We start from the raw sequence: 22,744 nt of genomic DNA on the forward strand, positions 1-22,744 counted from the left end.
AAAACAGCAGGGAGCACCAATGTAATGTGCTGCCTTCATTGCCTTGTATAGGGACGGGTGAATTGTGCACTCTGATCCCCCACTTGCTATTTCTGGAGGGGGTTATCCAATTTAAACCCCCCTCACTCACCCCTGTCTCGAATCAGTTTGTCATGAGACTTAGACATACATTGTTACCCAGGTTTACTCCAGTGTCCAGGCCAGTAATAGCAATGATTGTTTCATTTATGCTGATTAGAGCATTGTAATTTGAGTAAGTTTATGTTTATTTTATGATCTCAATTTGCATAGAGCAGCTGTTATTAGTGAGCGCTTGCAAATGCTGTGGCAAAGGAGGGGGCCAGGGAAATGTGTCCCTCCTGAAAATGTTTCAGCTTGGTTTACAATGCCTATTCCCAACCAACCCCCACCCACAAACATTTTAATACATGATTGCATTTCATCAATCACCAGTTTGTCAAACAGGGGAGGTAGTAGTGCAGCGGTTATGTCACTGGGTTAGTAATTCAGAGACTCAGCCCGATACTCTGGGGGTAGGGCTTTGAATCCTGCAATGGCAGCTGGTGCAATTTGAGTTGTTAATAAATCTGGAATCTGAAAGAGGGGCTAGATTCTTCAGTTCCCCCAGCCGTGTGTTTGTCAGCGGTGCGCCGTTCGCTGGCACAGGGGTTCTATCTTCCTGCCGCCTGTCAGTGGGATTTCTCATTGTAGCCACCCCACGCAGGAAGTGATACCCACTGGCGGGGTGTACTGCCAGTGGGAAAAGCGAATCCCAACAACGGAGAATTCTAGCCCTAGTTTGAGTGATGGTGACCATGAACTCATTGTTGATTGTCATAAAAACCCATATTGTTCATTGATGCCCTTTGAGGAAGGATTTATGAGTCTAGACCCACAGTAATATGGTTGACTTTGAAATGCAAACTGACATGACAAAAGCCAATATCAAATTAAACCGCTATGAAGTCTAAAAGGAATGAAACCAGCCATTCCAGTTTGACCATTTGGCTGGTCCACACAGCATCGACCTAGGTACCGGAAATGGCTAACCCAGCCATGTCGAACACCCTCCCTAACAGCACTGTGGTGTGCCTACAGCACACAGGCTGCAGTGCTTCAAGAAGGCAGATCGCCAGCACTTCCGAAGGGCAATAAGGGTTGGGCAATAAATGGAGGCCTGGACAGCAACAACCCATGAATGAATAAAAAAAAAACTTGCACCTCTCACCAGTACTCTCTCGTGATGAACTCATGTTGCTTTTATTTCAGGTGGCTCATCGTCACAAGATTTTTTTAAAGTTCAGATAAGATGCTCCATTATTTACAAGGTTGATTCAATTGATACTGGCTGATTCTTAGTACGTTATTGTCAAGTAGGCCCACTTCCAGATATTGGCCACATTATATTGTTTGACCTGGTACTGATGTTATACTAATGATGTTGACGTTGACTGGGTCAGATTTTGCCTTTTTAAATAGGGATTATATTTGCTGGTTTTCAATCCTATAGACTGTCACTGGTGCACAATGATTCTGCTGTGATGATAAATGGTGCCCTTAGAATTCCAATCCTCCGCTTGTTCAACATTCTAGAACTAAATAAATAATTTGTATTTATATAGTGCCTTTCATTCCCTCACAACAGTTCAAAATGTTTTATGGTCAGTGCAGTGCTTTCGATGTGCAATCGCAGTTATAATCGAGGAAATCCCAATTTGCACACCAGGTCCCATGAGCATCAATGTGATAATGGCCAAATTCTGTTTTGTTTTTAATTCATTCCCGGGTTGTAGGTGCTGCTGGCAAGGTCAACAGTTATACAGCGCCCCTTCTTAATTTATCCTGAGAGCAAAATGGTGAGCCACCTTCTTGATCGACTGCAGTCCATGTAGTGAATCACAACCGCAGAGTAATACAGCACAGAAGAGGCCCTTTGGGCCATTGAGCCTACACCGACACATGAAAGCACCTGACCTGTTTACCTAATCCCATTTGCCAGCACGTGGCCCATCATACCCTTGAATGTGGCAAGTGCTCATCCAGGTACCTTCCAAAGGATGTGAGCCCCCCCCCCCCCCCCCCCCCCCCCCCTTTACCATGCTCCCAGAGAGTGCGTTCCAGACCATCACCCCTTCTGGGTAAAAAGGTTTTTCCTCAAATCCCCCCGAGACCTCCTGCCCCTCACCTTGAACTTGTGTCCCCTCGTAACTGACCCTTCAACTAAGGGGAACAGCTGCTCCCTATCCACCCTGTCCATGCCCCCCATAATCTTGTACACCTTGATCAGGTCGCCCCTCAGTCTTCCATCCCAGTATTCCATCCCAGGCAACATCCTGGCGAATTGTCTCAGCATCACCACCCCCCCCCCCCCCCCCCCCTCCTCCCCGCCCCCCCGAGCCAGTGCAATCATATCCTTACTATAATGTGGCGATCACCCTGTTTGGTTTCCCCAACTACGTCCACAGTGACAGGGGTTCGTCCTTTATGAGCGACGAACTGCGTCAGTACCTGCTCGGCAAGGGCATTGCCTCGAGCAGGACTACCAGCTATAACCCCAGGGGGAACGGGCAGGTGGAGAGGGAGAACGCGACGGTCTGGAAGACCGTCCTACTGACCCTACAGTCCAGGAATCTCCCGACCTCCCACTGGCAGGAGGTCCTCCCCGACGCGCTCCATGCAATTAGGTCCCTCCTTTGTACGGCTACAAATCAGACTCCTCACGATCGATTTTTTGTCTTCCCTAGGGGATCTACTACGGGGGCCTCGCTTCCATCCTGGTTGAGGACACCGGGCCCTGTCCTCCTTCGGAAGCACGTCCGGACACATAAAACAGACCCCCTGGTAGAGAGAGTCCTGCTCCTGCACTCAAACCCCCACTACGCATTTGTCGAACACCCCGATGGCCGAATGGACAACGTTTCCCTCCGGGACCTGGCACCTGCAGGATCTACTACTACTACCACTACCACTACCGCCGAGGTTCCCCCCACACTACACCCCACCCGACCTCCCACACCCTGCGCCCCTGTGCCTACTTGCTTCCCGCGCCCCCTTCCACCCGTCACACCGGTCCTCAGGAAAGAAGCTCTGGAAGAACAACCCCCCGGAGTCCACCCTCGGATTCGCACCGAACATCTGTCCACAGCCATCTGAAGCGGCTGCAACTCCAGTGCTCCGTCCGTCTCAACGCACGATTCGAGCGCCGGACTGACTGAACTTATAGACCCGTCACCCCAGCCGGACTTGATTTTTTAACAGGGGATGAATGTGGTGAATGTGTAACCACTATAAATTCACACTGTACATTACTGTGTCCCTGTGGGCTCCATCTGTGAGCCGTTGCACGACTCTGCCCACAGGGGGAGATGAGGAGCATGTACAGGGCTCCGCCGCCAGCATGAAGTATAAGTGCTGCGGTCCTACGAGTCCGCCCTCAGTTCAGTATAGTCACAGGCAGGCTCAGTTGTAAGCCGATGAAAGCCACAGTTTACTTCAACTCGTGTCTCTGAATGAATTGATGGTCGCATCACTGTGCACGGTGCACAGCACTTTTCCACAGTTCCTGTTCTTTTCAATCTCAGCATTTTCTTAGGGATCAGCTCACACACATCCAGTTTCATATCAAATCCCCCTGTAACAATGGCTTTGAATTCAGGTGGGGCCGAACCAGTTCTCTGATAATGGCAGGAGGGTAAAGTCAAACAAACAGGCATCTTTCACCCCACACCTGAAGCGGCCATTGCGTCCTGACCTTCAATCCTTCCTATCATCACCAACCAGGGGCTGGCTTAGCACAGAGGGGCTGGTTTAGCACAGTGGGCTAAACAGCTGGCTTATAATGCAGAACAATGTCAGCAGCGCAGGTTCAATTCTCGTACCAGCCTCCTCGAACAGGCGCCGAATGTGGCGATTAGGGGCTTTTCACAGTAACTTCATTGAAGCCTACTTGTGACAATAAACGATTATTACTATTATTATAAATTCCACTCAATCACTGCAATGCCCCCTCAGCACTGCAACCCACTACCTGGCCATCAATCACTCACCATTGGCTGCCGTTAAAATAAGAATGATGTTGGTAAATAACCCTGCCATTTATACTCAAACCAATTATATGGGCGGTAGCACAATGGTTAGCATTGCTGCCTCACAGCTCCAGGGTCCCAGGCTCGATTCCCGGCTTGTGTGGAGTCTGCACGTTCTCGCTGTGTCTGCTCTGGTTTCCTCCCACAGTCCAAAGATATGCAGGTTAGGTGGATTGACCATGTTAAATTGCCCTTGGTGTCCAAAGAGGTCAGGTGGGATTACTGGGTTACGGGGTGGGGTGGAGGTGTGGGCTTCAGTCAGGTGCTCTTTCCAAGGGCCGATGCAGACTCGAAGGGCCGAATGGCCTCCTTCTGCACTGTAAATGATTCAATAGATTCTATGATTCAATTATACGGGTGCGCCCCACTAGGCCACTTTCATATGTGGAGTCCCCAGAGGAGGAGGCCACTCAGTTCACTGAGTCTATGCCAACTCTGTGAAAGTGTCTGTATCCTGAGCTTCTGCCCTTTCAGCAGACCATTTAAATTTTACTTTTTCAAATATTTCCTTCTTTTTGGAAAGCTATCATAGATTCTGCTTTGACTGGGAAGGCAATCCATGCCGTAAAACATGAATCTCTTCACCTCTTCTTTGATAACCTTGAAATTAAGACGCAGACAAATGGCCCCTTTCTTGCGCTGTAACAATTCTGTGATTCTGAGCAAAATTAATGCAGATCTGAAAATTGAAATTGCCCAGTTTCCTGCCCCCTCTCTCAGTTTTCCAGGTTAATAACTTCCTTCATTACATTGGAAGAGGTCAATCAGACCCTCGAGCTTGTCCTAACATTTAATTAGATCAGGGTTGATCGATCTCGCAATCCTATTTCCCCACCTTTACTCCATTTCCCTTTTGATAATGCAACAAAACTCTAGTGTCTCAGCCTTTAAAAACTTCCAATTCATTCTGCTGACAATCCTTTGGGACGAGCATTCCAAATTTCCTCTGCCCTTTGTATGGAAACCACTTGTTTATTCCACGGCTTTATTTCCGATGATAAGTTTATCCCTCTGGTTCTGGACTTCCCTGACCACAGGGAATAGTTTCTAACTCCCTGATCAAATTTCTTCGTCATCTTCAAGATCTCGATTCAATCATAGAAACAGAGAAAATAGGAACAGGAGAATACCATTCGGCCCTTCAAGCCTGCTCCGCCATCCATTATGACCATAGCTAATCATCTGACTCAATAGCCTGATCCCGCATACCCTTCCTTAACCATCAATCCAGCTCAGGTGTTGGGGGAAAATCGGGATTGGTGCCGAGCACTGATCTGAATGCAATGCTCCAACCCCCACTGACAGTGTGAACGAGATCCACAATGCCGTCATAATGACCCATTTGCATCCAGCTAGCAGGCTCGCCGCACTATACTCCGGCCTTCTATGGTCCTCTGGTCTCCGCGGCCGAGAATCACATGGGTGCAGTTAACTTATGGTCTTTGCCAGCGTGACCTTTGTGTGGTGGACCTCGCGGTAGGCCAAGGGGGAAATCGTTGCCCCCTTGGCTCACCGTGAGGTCCTCCATGCCAAGGCCAAGCTGGTCGAGACCATCTGAGCCCATCTGAAGGCCACCCCACCCAACAATGTGCTGCCTGCCCACACCTCCTCTATCAGACTCCCTGCCACCCCCCCCCCCCCTCAGGGACCTCTATAATTGGGGGACCCCCACAGGGATCCCTGTAATAGGGAGACCCCCCACAGGGACCCCTGTAATAGGGAGACCCCCACATGGGGCCCTGTAATAGGAAGACCCCTCCCCACAGAAACCCCTGTAATAGGGGACCCCCCCCCCCTCCCCGTGGATCCCTGTAATAGGGAGACCCCCACAGGAACCCTTGTGATAGGGGATCCCCCGGGACCCCTGGAATAGGGAGACCCTCCGCAGGGACCCCTCTAATAGGGACACCACCCCACAGGGACATCCTGCCTAAAGGGAACCCCCCCACACAGAATCCCAGCCTGACGGCCCCTGCCTCCCACAAAAGAGATCCCTGTCTGCAGTCTGGAGTGCAGTCCAGGGGCAGTGAGAGGAATTACAGCTGTAATATTTATGTTGCAGCTCCACATGTCCATTCCTCAGGAGAACAGCTGTGATCTGTGTTCGTTCCCACCAATCCAATAGCTGCAAGCCACTCATAACTTTCTAATAGTGGGCTGTGATTGACAATGTCTACAAACCATCCGCAGCTTGATTCATTCATCTCCCTTCAGTGGCCTAAGTAGTAAAACCTCAATGTTTGCAAAGATTGACCACATCAAAGAGAGGTAAGAATGAACTCTGCATTCCAATCACTCAAGCATGTGATTTCACTGCACTTATCCCTCTTTGACGTGGTCAATCTTTACAAACATTGGGGTATCAAATTTATGCCTGGCGTGGAAAACGGAATTGCCCACTGGTTTGCGGTCCCAGGGGGGGCCTCCACGGTGGCCAGGCCCACGATCGGGGGCTACCAAACGGCGGGCACGCTCCTTCCGTGGGGGGCCTATGTTCCTCCGTTCCGGGCCCCTGTAGGACTCCGCCATGTTGCCCAGGTACCGACGCAGAGACGGCAACCACGTACATGTGCCGGCGCGGAGACACCGTGGTGCGCATGCACAGAGCCACGCCAGCCGTGTTGGGCCTGCTTTCGGCGCCGGAGCAGCACACAGAACTCCGCCACCATTCTAGCCCCTGAAGAAAAGGAGAATTACTGGGCCTGGAGGCCCATTGATGCCGGCGTCGCTCGCGCCTGTTTTGACGCCGGCATCAACACTTGGCCGGAATTTCGGAGAATCCCGGCCCATAGACTCCCAAACAGAGAATCCCGCCCACAATGTTTTAGCCTCAAATGCTTTCTGTGGTAATGAATTCCACAGACCGACCATTCTCTGGGTGAAGTAATTTCTCCTCATCTCAGTCCCAAATGGTCTACCTCGTATTCTCAGACTGTGACCCCACACATCGGGAACATCCTTCTTCGACCCTGTCCAGTCCTGTTAGAATTTTATAGTGTTCTGTGAGATCCCCCCTTATTCTTCTGAACTCGAATGAATAGAATCCTAATCGACTCAATCCCTCCTCATATATCTGTCCTGCCATCCCTGGAATCAGTCTGGTAAACCTGCTCTGCACTCCCTCTATAGCAGCAACATCCTTCCATAGATAAGGAGACCAATACGGCACACAATGGGCGGAATTCTCCTACCCCCCACCTGGTCAGAGAATCAGCGTGGCGCAACACGAATCGCGCCATGCTGGCCCCACGCCGGGACGCAATTCTCTGCAGTGCGTAAAATCGGTGCCATCAGTGCCGGTGTGGTTGGCGCAGTGCTGGTCGGGGCATGCGCCGACTCTCCGGCCCGGACCGGCACAGGCCGGCATGCCGATTCTCTGGCCTGGATGGGCTGAGCGGCCATCATCAAAAGCCGAGTCCCGCCGGCGCCATTCTAACATCCTCTGAGCCGGCGGGACCTCGCAGCCCGCGGCGCCGAGTTCAGGCCGGTATCGGCAGCTGGAGCACCGTTCTCGCCCCCTCTGAGCCACAGAATGGGGTCCCGGAATGTGCGCCGATGCCGGAGTAAAACACTCCCGTTTTTACTCCGGCGTTGGCACTTAGCCGCCCGATGGGAGAATCCCGCCCAATATTCCAGCTATGGCCTTATCAAGGCCCTGTATAATTGCAGCAAGACAACCCTGCTCCTGTACTCGATTCATCTCGCAATGAAGGCCAACACACCATTTGCCTTCATTACCGCCAGCTGTATCTGTGTGCTTACCTTCAGCGACTGGTGTATGAGGACAACCAGATCTCGTTGCACATTCCTCTCTCTTAATTTATGTCCATTCAGTATACAATCTGCCTTCCTGTTTTTGCAACCAAAGTGGATAACCTCACATTTATCCAAATGATACTGCATCTGCCATTGATTTTCCCACTCAATCAACTTGTGCAAATCACACTGAAGGATCTCTGCATGCTCCTCACAGCTCACCCTCCCACCCCTCAATGCTTTAAACTCAGGGGAATTCAACCTCACCCAGTGAGTTCCGGTACCATTCTGGTGGAATTTGGGCTACTCACTCACTCCCAGGTTCAGATTAAATGGAGAATGGAGCACTGTCGCTAGCATTTGACGTCTCTTCTCTCACAGCGTAAGCCATTCTTTTTACCGATGGTATCCCTCCGGCATCCCTGTGTGACATTTATTTTCCTTCAGCCCGAATAGGCCAGCTGTTAGGTCAGTGAGCATTCCAGCAGCATTTGTCACTTTGCTGTTATTAATCCTTCAGCTCTGTCATTCTACCTGCAAACTTATTCCACTCTTTTTGATTCCTGGCTACACTTTCTGCTGCTTTATGTGCTCTTCATGGTTGATACAATAACTACTTGCATTAATTTAGCTCCGTGATGTACCATCAATTGGACTCGAGACGCGATGAAGATCCAAACTGTGGCTTTAATCAGCTAGTTGTTAGCCCGGTGGTCGACTACAGAGAAAGGCCGACCGCCGGGAACTCTGGGTACTTATACCCCGCCTCGGAGGCGGGGTCTACTTGCCTCTCGACCAATTGGTGAGCAGTCACATGACTAGTCCCAGTCAATCCGACAAGAGGCACATGACCAGCCAGAGCCAATGGGAAACCCATGCTCTGCACCAATGGCAATGCTCACATTCATACCACCACACCCCGTTAATGCAGCTAAATGTACAAAGGTCCTTCACAGGAATGTTATCAAATAAAGTCTGACATTGAGCTATGTAAGGAGATCTCGGGACAGAGGTCGAGAAACTTGCTTAGAATTCCTACAGTGCAGAAGGAGGCCATTCAGCCCATCAACTCTGCACAGACCCTCTGGAAGAGCACCCTACCTAGGCCCACTCACCCGTCCTATCCCCATTACCCCCTAACCCCACCTAACTTGCATATCTTTGGCCACTAAGGGACAATTTAGCATGGTCAATCCACCTAACCTGCACTTTTTTGGACTGTGGGAGGAAACTGGAGCACACGGAGGAAATCCACGCAGACACGGGGAGAACGTGCAGACTCCACACAGTCACTCAAGCCGGAATTGAACCTGGATCCCTGGTGTTGTGAGGCAGCAGTGCTAACCACTGTGCTGCCGTGCTGTCCCAAGTTAAAGAGGTAGGTTTGCGGGAACGTCTTACAGAAGGAGAGAGAAAGTGGTGGAGACGTTTAGCAGGGAATGCTAGACCTCTATGGCCATGACAGCTGGAGGCACAGCCATTAATGGTGGAGTAATTAAAATCACGGATGTGCAAGAGCCTGCCGAGATCTCGGGGAGGGAGGGGGGGGGGGGGGCGCGGTGTAGGAGATTACAGGGATAGGGAAGGATGAGATCATTAAGGGGTTTGAAAGCAAGGATAAAAATCTCACAACATTACCAAAGTTACAACCTAAAGTCCGATGCTTTTGATGAATTTCGCACCTTATGTTGTTTTACTGGCCTCCCTAACTCCAATCTTTGAGGCAGGCAACTTAACTTCAGCCATTAGGAATTCAGTTTAGAACTGCTCTCTCATTTTTTCTTCTCCCCCTTGACTCATTCTCCCCTGTCTGCTCCCATGCCACCTTCCATTTCCCCAATTCAGGTATTTTGCACTCACTGTGTTCCTACTTTAATGTTGCTTGAGTGCCCCCCTTGAATACAAACACAGATGCCTCTGAGCCTCCGTTGGCATTCCAGAAAATAACGATCGAGCTACCAGTCACTGCCTTCTGACAACAGCAAACCTCAGCTATGCCACCCTCCTCTCTCACCAGCCTTTGTGCCTGTCAGAGGCTAATCTGCTTCTCATCTCACTCGCACCAGCCAGCACTCTTAAGAAGGCTTTCTTGGGCAGCACGGTGGCGCAGTGGGTTAGTCCTGTTGCCTCACGGCGCTGAGGCCCCAGGTTCGATCCCGGCTCTGGGTCACTGTCCGTGTGGAGTTTGCACGTTCTCCCCGTGTTTGCGTGGGTTTCACCCCCACAACCCAAAAGATGTGCAGAGTAGGTGTATTGGCCACGTTAAATTGCCCCTTAATTGGAAAAAATGAATTGGGCACTCTAAATTTATAAAAAAAAGAAAGCTTTCTTGTCGTGTGCTTTTGGCATGTTGAGAATTGCTTGGATTTTGGCCTTGTCAGGTTCAATGCCATGTGATGAGAGCGTGTCACCTGGGAATGTGACCTCAGTTACTCCAAATTGGCACTTTTGCTTGTTGAGCTTCAGCCCATTTCCCCTGACGCTCATTAGAACTTTAAGCAACCTCGTATTGTGCTCTTCTATGGTTGGGCCCCAAACGATGATATCATCCACATCACACGTACACCTTCGATGCCTTTGATTATGTGCTTCATTGCACGGTGAAAAATTTCTGATGCTGAAGTCATGCCAAATGGCATTCTCAGAAAGCAGTACCATTCAAATGGCATTTTAAAAGTGCTGTATTTTGTACTTTGTTCCTCTAGCTTTAGCCGGCAGAAACTCTGAGATGTGTCAAGTTTCGTAAAGCACGGGCAGCACGGTGGCCTAGTGGTTAGCACAACCACCTCACGGCGCTGAGGTCCCAGGTTCGATCCCGGCTCTGGGTCACTGTCCGTGTGGAGTTTGCACATTCTCCCCGTGTCTGCGTGGGTTTCGCCCCCACAACCCAAAAATGTGCAGGTTAGGTGGATTGGCCACGCTAAATTGCCCCTTAATTGGAAAAAATAATTGGGTAATCTAAATTTAAAAAAAAAAAAGTTTCGTAAAGCATTGAGCACCAGCCATCTCAGATGTGATTTCCTGATGCTTTGGTATTTGGTAATGTTCTCTTTTGATATTCTCGTTAAGATCTTTAGGATCCACCTTTATGCAAATATCGCCATTCTTTTTCTTTGCACAAACTACAGAGTTTACCCAATCGGTAAGGTCTTCTATGTTTCTGATTACTTTTAACTTTGTCATTCTGTCCAGCTCCTTTTTGAGGCAATCCCAAAGAGGTGCAGGTACTCTTCTTGGTGCCTTTATCATGGGTTTTGCACCATATTTGGGTTGTATCTTGTAGGTGAATGGTTGTGTACCAAAATCTGTGAACACATCGTTGAATTTGCTGATAATGTTCTCAGAATCATCAGAGCGGTGATCCAATTCTTGTGGATGCTACATATTAACTGCATTAGACCTAATTCTTCACAGGTCTGATCACCTAATAATGAATCCAAACCCTCGGATACAATACGGAATAGGATGGAATAAACAGTGTTCTTCGTCAGCACACTCGGGTCACAAGCACCATAACATTTAATACTTGAACCATTATAATCCCTCAAGAGATCTTTTGTGATTTCTCTTAATCGGCTGAATATTTAATCAGCCATGCTGATTAAATTGGTTTTGGTACCAGTGTCTAACTTCAATTGGACCATTGTACCGTTCACTTCAAGTGGTAGCAGCGATTTGTCCTCATCAAGCATATTTATTTTAAATGGAGCATTAGTTTGCATTTTTTTAAGTGCTGGAGAATTTTTTGATGTCTAGAACATGTCAGGAATCATCAAGTGTGCCAGGATTAAAGCGTGGTGCACACTGCCCATGTATCGGGCACAGATGTACATGATGCACAGCTGATGGTCACATATCAGCTGCACATTCATCGAGTGGAACCCCTTTTGGTTGGTGTAAAGCGGCCTGTCATCTACAGGTGCTCTTGGGGGACATGAATCCCTTTAATCACCCCCTGGACCTGGGCTATGTTGGCAATGGTGGCAAACCCCACTGCCAGGCATCCTGGTGGGCTCAGTCCACATGGAAATGGATGTATTGAGCTGCCTGGACATATAGAGCCTCCATGACAGCACGGATGCACCTGTGCACCGAGATCTGTGAGATCCCGGACAGGTTCCCACTTGGCGCCTGAAAGGACCCCGTGGCTTAAATGTTCAGGGCGACCATCATGTTGACGGCCACCGGGAACAGGTGTCCTCCCACATACCCACATGGTACCAGGTGTGGCATGATCTGGCAGATATGTCGCACTGTCTCACTGCTCAGCCGGAATCTTCGACGGCATGCCTGGTCTGGCAGGTCCTCGAATGACAGCCACTGCCGGTACACACGAGGCCTCATGCGGTGCCTTCTTGACACCTCTTCCTCCTCGGCCTGTTGGGCAAATGGCTCCCCATCCTGGGCGGCTGCTTTCTGTTCATCTGCTGCTGCAGCTTCTCCCTCCTCAAGCAGCTCAAACTCAACTGCAGGGCATTCCCCAAGGCTGCGGCAATTAGGACGAAGGCCACCATTGCTGGTTGAATTACAATATTCATTGCCTGCAGAGGGTGAAAGATCGACGTGTTAGCCTAGTGCGTACCCCTGTGCCCAACCAGGTCCAACAGGCTACATCTGCCCCCGCATATTCTGCCCCCCATCTCTGCACCCCTGACCCAGTTGGTGCCTGGCCCTGACGCCTGTCCTCTGATGTTGGGGTGTCGTCCCCTGAGGCTGGGGGTATGAGCTGGCGGGTGGCGGCTGGGTGGGTGGGGAGGGGGGGTTATGGTGGAGGGTGGGGTGTGGGGCTGAAGGATGTGGGCACCAAGCAGTACGGCCGGTGTCATTCTGTAAAACCAGGGGCCAAGGTGGGTGGTCAGTCGGGTGCGACAATGGCGGTCCGTGACTCGACACCATCCCAGTCCCCTGGGGGGGGGGGGGTCACTCTGGCCACTCGGTCTGTTCTCCTGTCATGGCCCCTCCCCCAGCCCTGGCAGCTACCCCCCATCCCGGCCAGCCCGGCCATGTCTGGCCCGGCAACCCACAGTCACTCCTCCCTGTGCCCGACCTCCTCCCTCTCCCTCATCAGCCACGATGCCAGTGTCACGATGTTTAAAAGCACGAGTGAACAGCGCCGTCGAGACCTCGGCCCACTGGAGGCAGAGAATCGCAGAGGTCCCAGAGAATACTGCACAGGGCCCGCTAATAATATGCAAACGGTGTTTGCTGTTTTTGTGTTCTAGACTGTATTGACGCCGCTGTCAAGATAATGGAGAATTGCGGTTTGGCGTCAAATTGGCACCCGCCATGATTTTGCAGCTGGAACCTATCCTCCGCTCAATTGTGTTTCCTGATTTCAGCGTCAGCCAAAGGAGAATCCCGCCCACATCTTTACTGCCAATGTCACATTTCAGCAACATGATCAAACATGTTTTCATAATGTATGAAACTATGTAAATGTTCTTGTTTACTTCTAGATATTCATTGAAGATTGTTCTAAAGTTAAATATTCCACCTTTTCTTCCTACTCCAGGTCCAAATCCAGACTGTATTTCACCAATTTCTGCTTCAAATGTGTTTTTATTTCTTTCCTTTCGGATTTTCAAGACCAGTTTAATGAGATGACTCATTAAGTTTAAAGTTTGAAACTGATTGCATTCCACTGCTTTACGTTTCTTAGGCATCTTAAATCTGTGGTTCTAACTAACTGTCGAACCTTAAGCCAGTTGTCTCAAAAGCAATCATTGATTGGGGTAATTCTAGCAGCAACGTTCCCAGCTGCCTTGTGGGCAGAGGATATTGCAGTGCTGCATGCGCAAGAGCTAGATTGCCACACTTGAGCTTCAGAACCTGTCAGATCTGAAAGCATTAATGATGCTGTTATGTTTCAAGAACTCTCAACACTGAGAACTTAATAACCAGGAAAGAAAGTTCACCGCCCTGTAATCAGCAGCTTCAGGTCCCAATTTGGGCAAAGCGATCTCACAAAGGTATAATGAATATATTCGTGTTCCCAGCAATTATACCTATGTGGCTTAGAGTACGATTCCTGTTTGATAAGTATGTGCTGATGACAGGACCCTCACCGACTGCAAGGGCACCTTGAGCAATCTCACTGGTGCATTGATCCATTGCGCTCTGGAGTTTATGCTCCGGAGATTTCTAGGTATCTGCCGCACTGAAGCAATCGTGGATGAGTTGAGCCCCCCCACTCGCCCTTGCCCGAGGATGAGGCTGGACTTGAGAAAGGTGTGCCTAATATTTCAGGAGCAGATAGAATGAGGGCAGCAGGGATGTTATGAGGCTGAAGGTTTGCAGGCAATAGGGGAACATTCATTTTATAAACGAGTGTTCAAATGGAGAGAATCCATTGGTTAGCAGAATAGCCCAATACCGCATGTCAATCTGTATTCTTTGACATCAGGGCCGGAATTCTCCCCTACCTGGCGGGGCGGGGGGGGTCCCGGCGTGTCGGAGTGGCGTGAACCACTCCAGTGTCGGGCCGCCTCAAAGGTATGGAAGTCTCCGCACCTTTAGGGGCCAAGCCCTCACATTGAGGGGCTAGGCCCGTACTGGAGTGGTTGGCGCTCTGCCGGCTGGTGTAAACGGCCTTTGGCGCCATGCCAGCCGGGGCCGAAAGGACTTCGCCGGCCGGCGTAAGTCCGTGCATGCGCCAGAGCGTCAGCGGCTGCTGACATCATACTGGCGCATGCGCAGGGGAGGGGGTCTCTTTCACCTCCGCCATGGTGAAGACCATGCTGAAGGCGGAAGAAAAAGAGTGCCCCCATGGCACAGGCCCGCCCGCCGATCGGTGGGCCCCGATTGCGGGCCAGACAACCAAGGGGTACCCCCCGGGGTCTGATCACCCCACGCCCCCCCTCAAGACCACGGTGCCCACCCGCGCCACCAATCCCGCCGGTCAGGTAGGTGTTTTGATTCCTGCCGGCGGGAGAGGCTTGACAGCGGCGGGACTTCGGCCCATCGCGGGCCGGGGAATCGCCGCGGGAGGCCCGCCAACCGGCGCGGCGCGATTCCCGCCCCCGCCGAATCTCTGATGGCGGAGAATTCGGGACACGGCGGGGGCGGGATTGATACCGGCCCCGGGCGATTCTCCAACCCGGCGGGGGGTCGGAGAATCTCGCCCCAGATCCTTATTGGTGCTGACAGCTCCTCAACTTCCCCATTGGCTTGTGGGTAAAGAGTGCAGCTGGTGACATGGGGGATTCTATTATCAACAGTGATCTACCAAAAATGATCATTAGCAAATAGGACCCCATTATCTGAAATAATTTCATCTGGGAACCCATGGGTGTAAAAGACGGTTTGTAGCACCGCAATGTTGGACTCCAGTGTGGTTGTATGGCACCTGATTATCCCTATTAATTGAAAATAATAATCATAAGTCTCTATAAGTCATAAGTAACCATACGTCTCCTCTTACTGTGCAAGTCAAAGAAGCCATGCCCTAACATCTGACACGGGCGGTGACGAAAGCCAGATGGTACCAAGGGTTCCATTGGTGTCGGAGTGTGAATACAGCAGATGTGACAGGATAGAGAAAATTCCTCTCTCTCAATAGTGGCATCTCTTTGTTTAGTTTAATCAGCAACGTGATGTCGTAGTGTGCAAGGACATCTGAGTTGACGTGGCAATCTTTAGTGGACTAAAAGGCCTGGATTTGTTCCATGCCCCAGAACCATTTTTGACCGTTCTGCAGGAACTCTCGAAAGGTTCCGTGAGTGTAGCCAAGTTAGGAATAAACTTTCACAGCTGGTTTACTGTCCTCAGAGAATGTTGAATAGCGGTGTTGCACGCTATCTGGGAGAAGCTATGGGGACCTCTCTTACCCTATGGTAGTGTCTGGCTCTTGTAGAACCAAGTATGATGATGTCGTCAATATGGCAGGGAGCATCTTGTTTTCCCTCGAGGATTGTGGGACGTTGGAATATCTCGGGCAGACAAAATGCTAAAAGGGAGACAGCTAGTGTAAAATTGACTGAAAGGCGTCATAAAGGTCAAGATTCCATGATATGGGCTATTTGCCAAGACTCGTTTTTCGCAACAAACCTAGGATGCTATTGGTGAGCTTTACTGAACTGTTATCTATCGACGCCAGCAGATGGACTTCCCTTTGCACCGCCTTACACAAAGCCAGAGGTGACCATTAGGCTTGGCAACAATGATCAGGCTGCAAAACCAGCAGGTTAGTTGTGTAACTGGGGGAATAACACCCCCAAGTAACATGTGGTCAAGTTCCTCCTTAACCTTCGGCAGGATGTGCAGCACCCTCCTGTCGGTGAACAGACACATTGGTGCCTGGAAACAGAGAATATTTGCTCTTCAGCTTCACCAGCCCTTGAATAGATTGTGGACATTCTTGGTGGAATATGATCCTGGATCATAGAATCATAGAATTTACACTGGAGAAGGAGGCCATTCAGCCCATCGAGTCTGCACCGGCCCTTGGAAAGAGCACCCCACCCAAGCCCATGCCTCCACACTATCCCCGTAACCCAGTAACACCATCTAACCTTTTTGGACACTAAGGGGCAATTTAATGTGGCCAATCCACCTAACCTGCACATCTTTGGACTGTGGGAGGAAACCGGAGCACCCGGAGGAAACCCACGCAGACACGGGGAGAACGTGCAAACTCCGCACAGACAGTGACCCAAGCCTGAAATCGAACCTGGGACCCTGGAAGCAACAGTGCTAACCACCATGCTACCGTGCCGGTTAGCTGGAAGAATCTCATTCACTTCCTGTCTGATGCCTTCCTGGACAGACGAGTACCTGCCAAGGAGGGAAAGGCCTTAGTTGCAGATAATATAAAGGGTTCCTGTGATCTGTCACCTTTTGTGACATACTGTGGCATGGGGGCGCGATTCTCCGCAACTGCGATGGGTGGGAGAATAGCGGGAGGTCCGCTCCCACACCTCTCGCTATTCTCTCCCCCCCCCCCCCCCCAAAATGGCATGTCCGGTTTTGCGACACGCCGCTCGGAGAAACGCGGGCCGCCGTTTTTCACGGCGGCCGCGATTCTCCAACACGGATGGGCCGAGCGGCCAGCCGTTCCCGACCTGTTCACGACGGCAGCAACCACACCAGGTAAGTGTGGTGCCTGTGGGGGGCGGATCGGGGATCGAGCACCACGACCGTGCTCGGGAGGGGACGGGCCCGTGATCGGTGCCCACCGATCGTCGGGCCGGCGTCTCAAGGGGACGCACTCTTTCCCCTCCGCCGCCCCGCAAGATCAAGCCGCCACGTCTTGCGGGGCGGCTGAGGGGAAAGACGGCAACCGCGCATGCATGGGTTTGAGCTGCCCAACCCGCGCATGCGCGGCTGACGTCATTAGGATCCGCTATGGCGTCATTCTTGGCGTGCCCGGCCCTGAAGCCACGGACAAGGCCCGGCGGCCGAGTTTCCCGGTACGGCCTGCCTATCCCCCCGGGAGGGGATAATAGGGGGCCGAGAGAGGCTTCCGAAGCCGTCGTGAACCTCTCCGGGTTTCACGATGACGTCGGGCCTTGCGGAGAATGTAGCTTTGATCGTCCCGGCCCCGAGAATTTTATATCAGAAGGTTGAATAAGAATTGAGTGGAGCCACACAAGATCATCACCTCATACAGAAATCCCTGCACCTGTGACAAGTTGGAAATGTGTTGGGAACTGTCTGACCCCTTACCTGATGGATCAGAAGTTTTGGGAATGTCGGCAAATTCTGCCTTGAAAGTGTGAGATCAGCGCTCTGGTGTCGTTGTTGTTTGGCTCATTCGCTGAAGGCTCTAACCAAGCAGAAAGACTGGCAATGTCCTGTCCTGCCACAAGTGGTGGCCCTTGCTGAGCAATCCTGCCATTTCTGCTGTCATCTCACGACACACCACAGACATTTCAAAATGACAGAGGACACTTTTCCCACCTTTTTACAGTTTTATTGGCACAGACAGAGTTACCGTGTTTGGTGCGATAGTGGTCAGGAGCGAGTGGGCAGCCCCATCTGAGGCTCGGGAGACATGGGTATTCATGTTTGATTCGCATCTGGCCCACAAAAAGGAAAGAAATCTGTAGAAATTTGCTTGGGCACGTCTCCCAGCAGCAATCTCAATGTAGGTCTCCAAGGGTTGTAAATAGTCAGGGTAGTGGCAATCTCTGTTCTTGCAATGCAACCATCATGACCTGTCTACAGTGAGCATGTCACCGGGATGCTTGATGAGGCATCAAACAGGGATCATGGTTATCTTGGACCATGGGTGTTTGTCGTTTGGCACCAACAATCAACTAGATTACTTCCACCACTGCTGCTATCATGTTGCAGAATGTTTTAGGTCAGGATTCTACCTTCAGTCGTATCGAGGTACCTATTAAAAATAGTGAGATCCAGGGAAAGCACACCACTTCTCAGGACTACTTCTGTACTCTGCAGCGTCTTGCACATGACTCCCTGACGTCAGTGCCACATCATCATGTTCCCCATACATTAGCATATCTACTGTTAACCCTTTACACTGCAAGAAAGGTTATAGTTTTGGAAGGTGAGTTGGTGAATTGTTGTGGTGCATCTTGCAGATGGTACACATTGCTTCCACTGTGCATCGGTGGTGCAGAGAGTGAATGATTAAGGTGGTGGATGGGGTGCCACTCAAGCGGCTGTTTTGTCCTGGATGGTGTTGAATGTCTTGAGTGTTGCTGGAGCTGCGTGCATCCAAACAGGTCAAGAGTATTCCATTACACTCCTGACTTGAGCTTTATCGAACTCAGTGTCACTAAGCTGGTGAAGGTTTATTTATACCGTGTTACTCAGTGTTTGCAAGAACCCAGTGTTGCTTTGTGGAAGAAGTTAATCAAAGGCAAGTATCCATCTGGCCCAAGGATAATCCCATTGTTAAGTCAAGAAATCTGTAAGAGCTGCTAATTGAAGAAATAGTTACGAGGCACTGTGAAGCCTGACAGAACATGATAGTATATTACAAGGGATGATTTGTCCAGCTGTTAGCTCCATTCATACATCACCCAATGAGGAATTGAAAGTTGGGAAAAATGTGGGATTTCACTTAAATTTCCTTCTCTTTAAACCATTTCCCTTGCTTTTGTGCCAAAAAATAATTATCCACAACAATTAAATCTTCCAATTGATGAGGAGCTGTCTAATCAGGAGTTGGATGGATCATTGACCATAGTTAAACCTTCCATAGTGAGTGGAATTTAGATATACCCACTTCATGTTTCTAAAGGAAGAAACGGCTATTGATTATTTAAGTATACTTTATCCGTCTGAGTAAATTTCCTCTGATTGCTGATGTGAATGAGGCATTAGCCTATTTACAACAAATTGATGTGTATTCATGGAAACATTGCATTGTTATACACATATCTTTCAGTTCTGTGCAATATAAAATTTCTGAAATATAAAATTTGTTTGCAGTGCATTACCTAGCCATTCATCTCATTGCTGTGTGCCCAATGAGATGAATTAATGTGCCCAAATTGGCATGCTGAGATTTACTGACGATAGCATTAGCATTTTCTCAATGCAAGTTTGTTCTTTTCCATGTTCCATCATTGTTTCATTATTTTAATGGTGGTAAATAAATGATCCGTGGTCAGGAGGCAACATTTTAAATATACAGGTCGAGGACGAGCGGCCTTTCAAAGCTGATGGAGTTGGAAAAATTCATTAGGATAGTGTTTCTGCTTTGAGAGCAATTGTGAAACTGAGCGTAAATTGAACTTGCAACTGCACAGATTTATACGGTTCAAGTTCCTGCCCAAACTCACTTGCGTAATCATCAATGTAAAACCTTCCATAAACCAGTATGATCAGTCAGTGCAATAGAATGTAATTGTCTTTTTGTCATTAAAAATGATTCATTGATGTATTTAAGAGGGGTAAGCCGGTGAAGGTTCATTGATACAGCTGTAAGTGAGTTTATCACAAAAAACGCATTGTCGATGTGTGTCTAGTCCTTAGCTCTTACTAAACTGATTTTAAATCAATGAAAATGACTTAAAAAATGAACCATTTATAAGTTTTATTGGTGTACACAAGTCCGTTTCTGAGTAAATTAAAAACATTTTAACGTGTAAAAACGTCTTTAGAACATGCCTTCCAGTGCCTGTAAAAACAGAGGAAGAGGAATAGGCCATTTACTTCCACCATTCACTGAGGTCATGCTTCCGGATCTGTGGCCACTATGGCTTTTAGCCATCTTGAGGGACTCCACAAGGAACATCACAACATGAACTCCAACAACCATAATACTGCCCAGAATAATCACCCCCCCCCCCCCCTCACTGACCTCCCCTTTCCCTACCTCTCTGTCAGCAGCTAACAGTGACCAACTCTTTAAAGTGTAAAATGAATGGCACCATCTATGATGGAACCCGTCAATCGGCCCGCTTATCGTAAACTTGATCTTCTTGAGGTACAAGAATTCCATTAAATCAGAAGCCATGCTTTGGCACTGTGTGTAGTCGCCTGCCTCCAGCTCAGCATTATTCATCGCCATGCCAACAGTGATGCAAATGCCAGAGCAACCACCCCTGCCCTTGCCCACACCCCTATCCTCAGTTCTGATTGTTCTGACACCCCAAATATAGCAACTAATGTCAAAGTCAATATTCAGGATTGTCGATATGGTGTTGAAAAATGACCTCCAATAGACCACCAATTTGGGACAGGACTAGAACATGTTGGTATGGTGAGCAGGCTCCATTGAGCACTGCTCACACTCATCCTTGACCGCCTCAAAAAATCGACTCATCGTGGCCCTGGTGAGTGTGTCCTAAACACAACCTTTAGTTGCATCAAGCTCAGCCTCGTGTAGGATGATGGAGCATTTATCCTATACGTGTCCCTTTGACGCCATAAGACCATAAGACCTAGGAGCAGAATTAGGTCACACGGCACATTGAGTCTGCTCCGCCATTCAATCATGGCTGATATTTGCTCATCCCCATTCTCCTGCCTTCTCCCCATAACCCCTGATCCCCTTATTAATCAAAAACCTATCTATCTCTGTCTTAAAGACACTCAGTGATTTGGGCCTTCTGCGGCAAAGAGTTCCACAGATTCATCACCCTCTGGCTGAAGAAATTCCTCCTCATCTCTGTTTTAAAGGATTGTCCCTTTAATCTGAGATGGTGTCCTCTAGTTCTAGTTTCTCCTACAAGTGAAAACATCCTGTCCACGTTCACTCTATCCAGGACTCGCATTATCCTGTAAGTTTCAATAAGATCCCCTCCTCTGGACCCTTTCCAAGGCCAGCACATCCTTCCTTAGATTCCTTAGATGCTCACAATACTCCAAATGGGGTCGGACCAGAGCCATGGGACAACAGAAAGCTACTAAAAAAGCTATAAAGAAGAGTAAGATAGATTATGAGAGTAAACTTGCTCGGAATATAAAAATAGATAGTAAAAGTTTCAACAAATATATAAAACAAAAAAGAGTGGCTAAGGTAAATATTGGTCCTTCAGAGGATGAGAAGGGAGATTTAATAATGGGAGATGAGGAAATGGCTGAGGAACTGAACAGGTTTTTTGGGTCGGTCTTCACAGTGGATGACACAGATAACAGTCCAGCGACTGATAGAAATTAGGCTATGACAGGTGAGGACCTTGAGATGATTGTTATCACTAAGGAGGTAGTGATGGCAAGCTAATGGGGCTAAAGGTAGACAAGTCTCCTGGCCCTGATGGAGTGCTAAAAGAGATGGCTAGGGAAATTGCAAATGCACTAGTGATAATTTACCAAAATTCACTAGACTCTAGGGTGGTCCCGGCGGATTGGAAATTAGCAAACGTGACACCACTGTTTAAAAAAGGAGGTAGGCAGAAAGCGGGTAATTATAGGCCAGTTAGCTTAACTTCGGTAGTAGGGAAGATGCTGGAATCTATCATCAAGGAAGAAATAGCGAGGCATCTGGATGGAAATTGTCCCATTGAGCAGACGCATCATGGGTTCATAAAGGGCAGGTCGTGCCTAACTAATTTAGTGGAATTTTTTGAGGACATTACCAGTGCAGTAGATAACGGGGAGCCAATGGATGTGGTATATCTGGATTTCCAGAAAGCTTTTGACAAGGTGCCACACAAAAGATTGCTGTATAAGATAAAGATGCATGGCATTAAGGGAAAAGTAGTAGCATGGATAGAGGATTGGTTAATTAATAGAAAGCAAAGAGTGGGGATTAATGGATGTTTCTCTGGTTGGCAATCAGTAGCTAGTGGTGTCCCTCAGGGATCAGTGTTGGACCCACAATTGTTCACAATTTACATAGATGATTTGGAGTTGGCGACTAAGTGCAATGTGTCCAAGTTTGCAGATGACACTAAGATGAGTGGTAACGCAAAATGTGCAGAGGATACCGGAAGTCTGCAGAGGGATTTGGATAGGTTAAATGAATGGGCTAGGGTCTGGCAGATGGATTACAATGTTGACAAATGTGAGGTTATCCATTTTGGTAGGACTAACAGCAAAAGGGATTATCATTTAAATGATAAAATATTCAGAAAATAGTCTATGCCTAAATTCCTCCTTCCAAAGTGCATAATAATAATAATCATCATCACTTATTGTCACAAGCAGGCTTCAATGAAGTTACTGTGAAAAGCCTCTAGTCGCCACATTCTGGCACCTGTTTGGGGAGGCTGGTACAGGAATTGAACCTGCGCTGCTAATCTTGTTCTGCGTTACAAGCCAGCTGTTTAGCCCACTGTGTTTTTCCACATTGTATTTCATTTGCCACTTCATTGCCCACTCTCCTACCTTGTCCAAATCCTTCTGCAGCCCCCTTGCTTCCTCAATACTACCTGTCCCTCTCCTGATCTTTGTATCACCTGCAAACTTAGCAACAGTGCCTTCAGTACCTTCTTCCAGATCATTAATGTATATTGTGAAAAGTTGTGGTCCCAGCACAGACCCCT

Source organism: Scyliorhinus canicula, chromosome 7, assembly GCF_902713615.1.
Source record: "Scyliorhinus canicula chromosome 7, sScyCan1.1, whole genome shotgun sequence".
Taxonomy (NCBI): domain Eukaryota; kingdom Metazoa; phylum Chordata; class Chondrichthyes; order Carcharhiniformes; family Scyliorhinidae; genus Scyliorhinus; species Scyliorhinus canicula.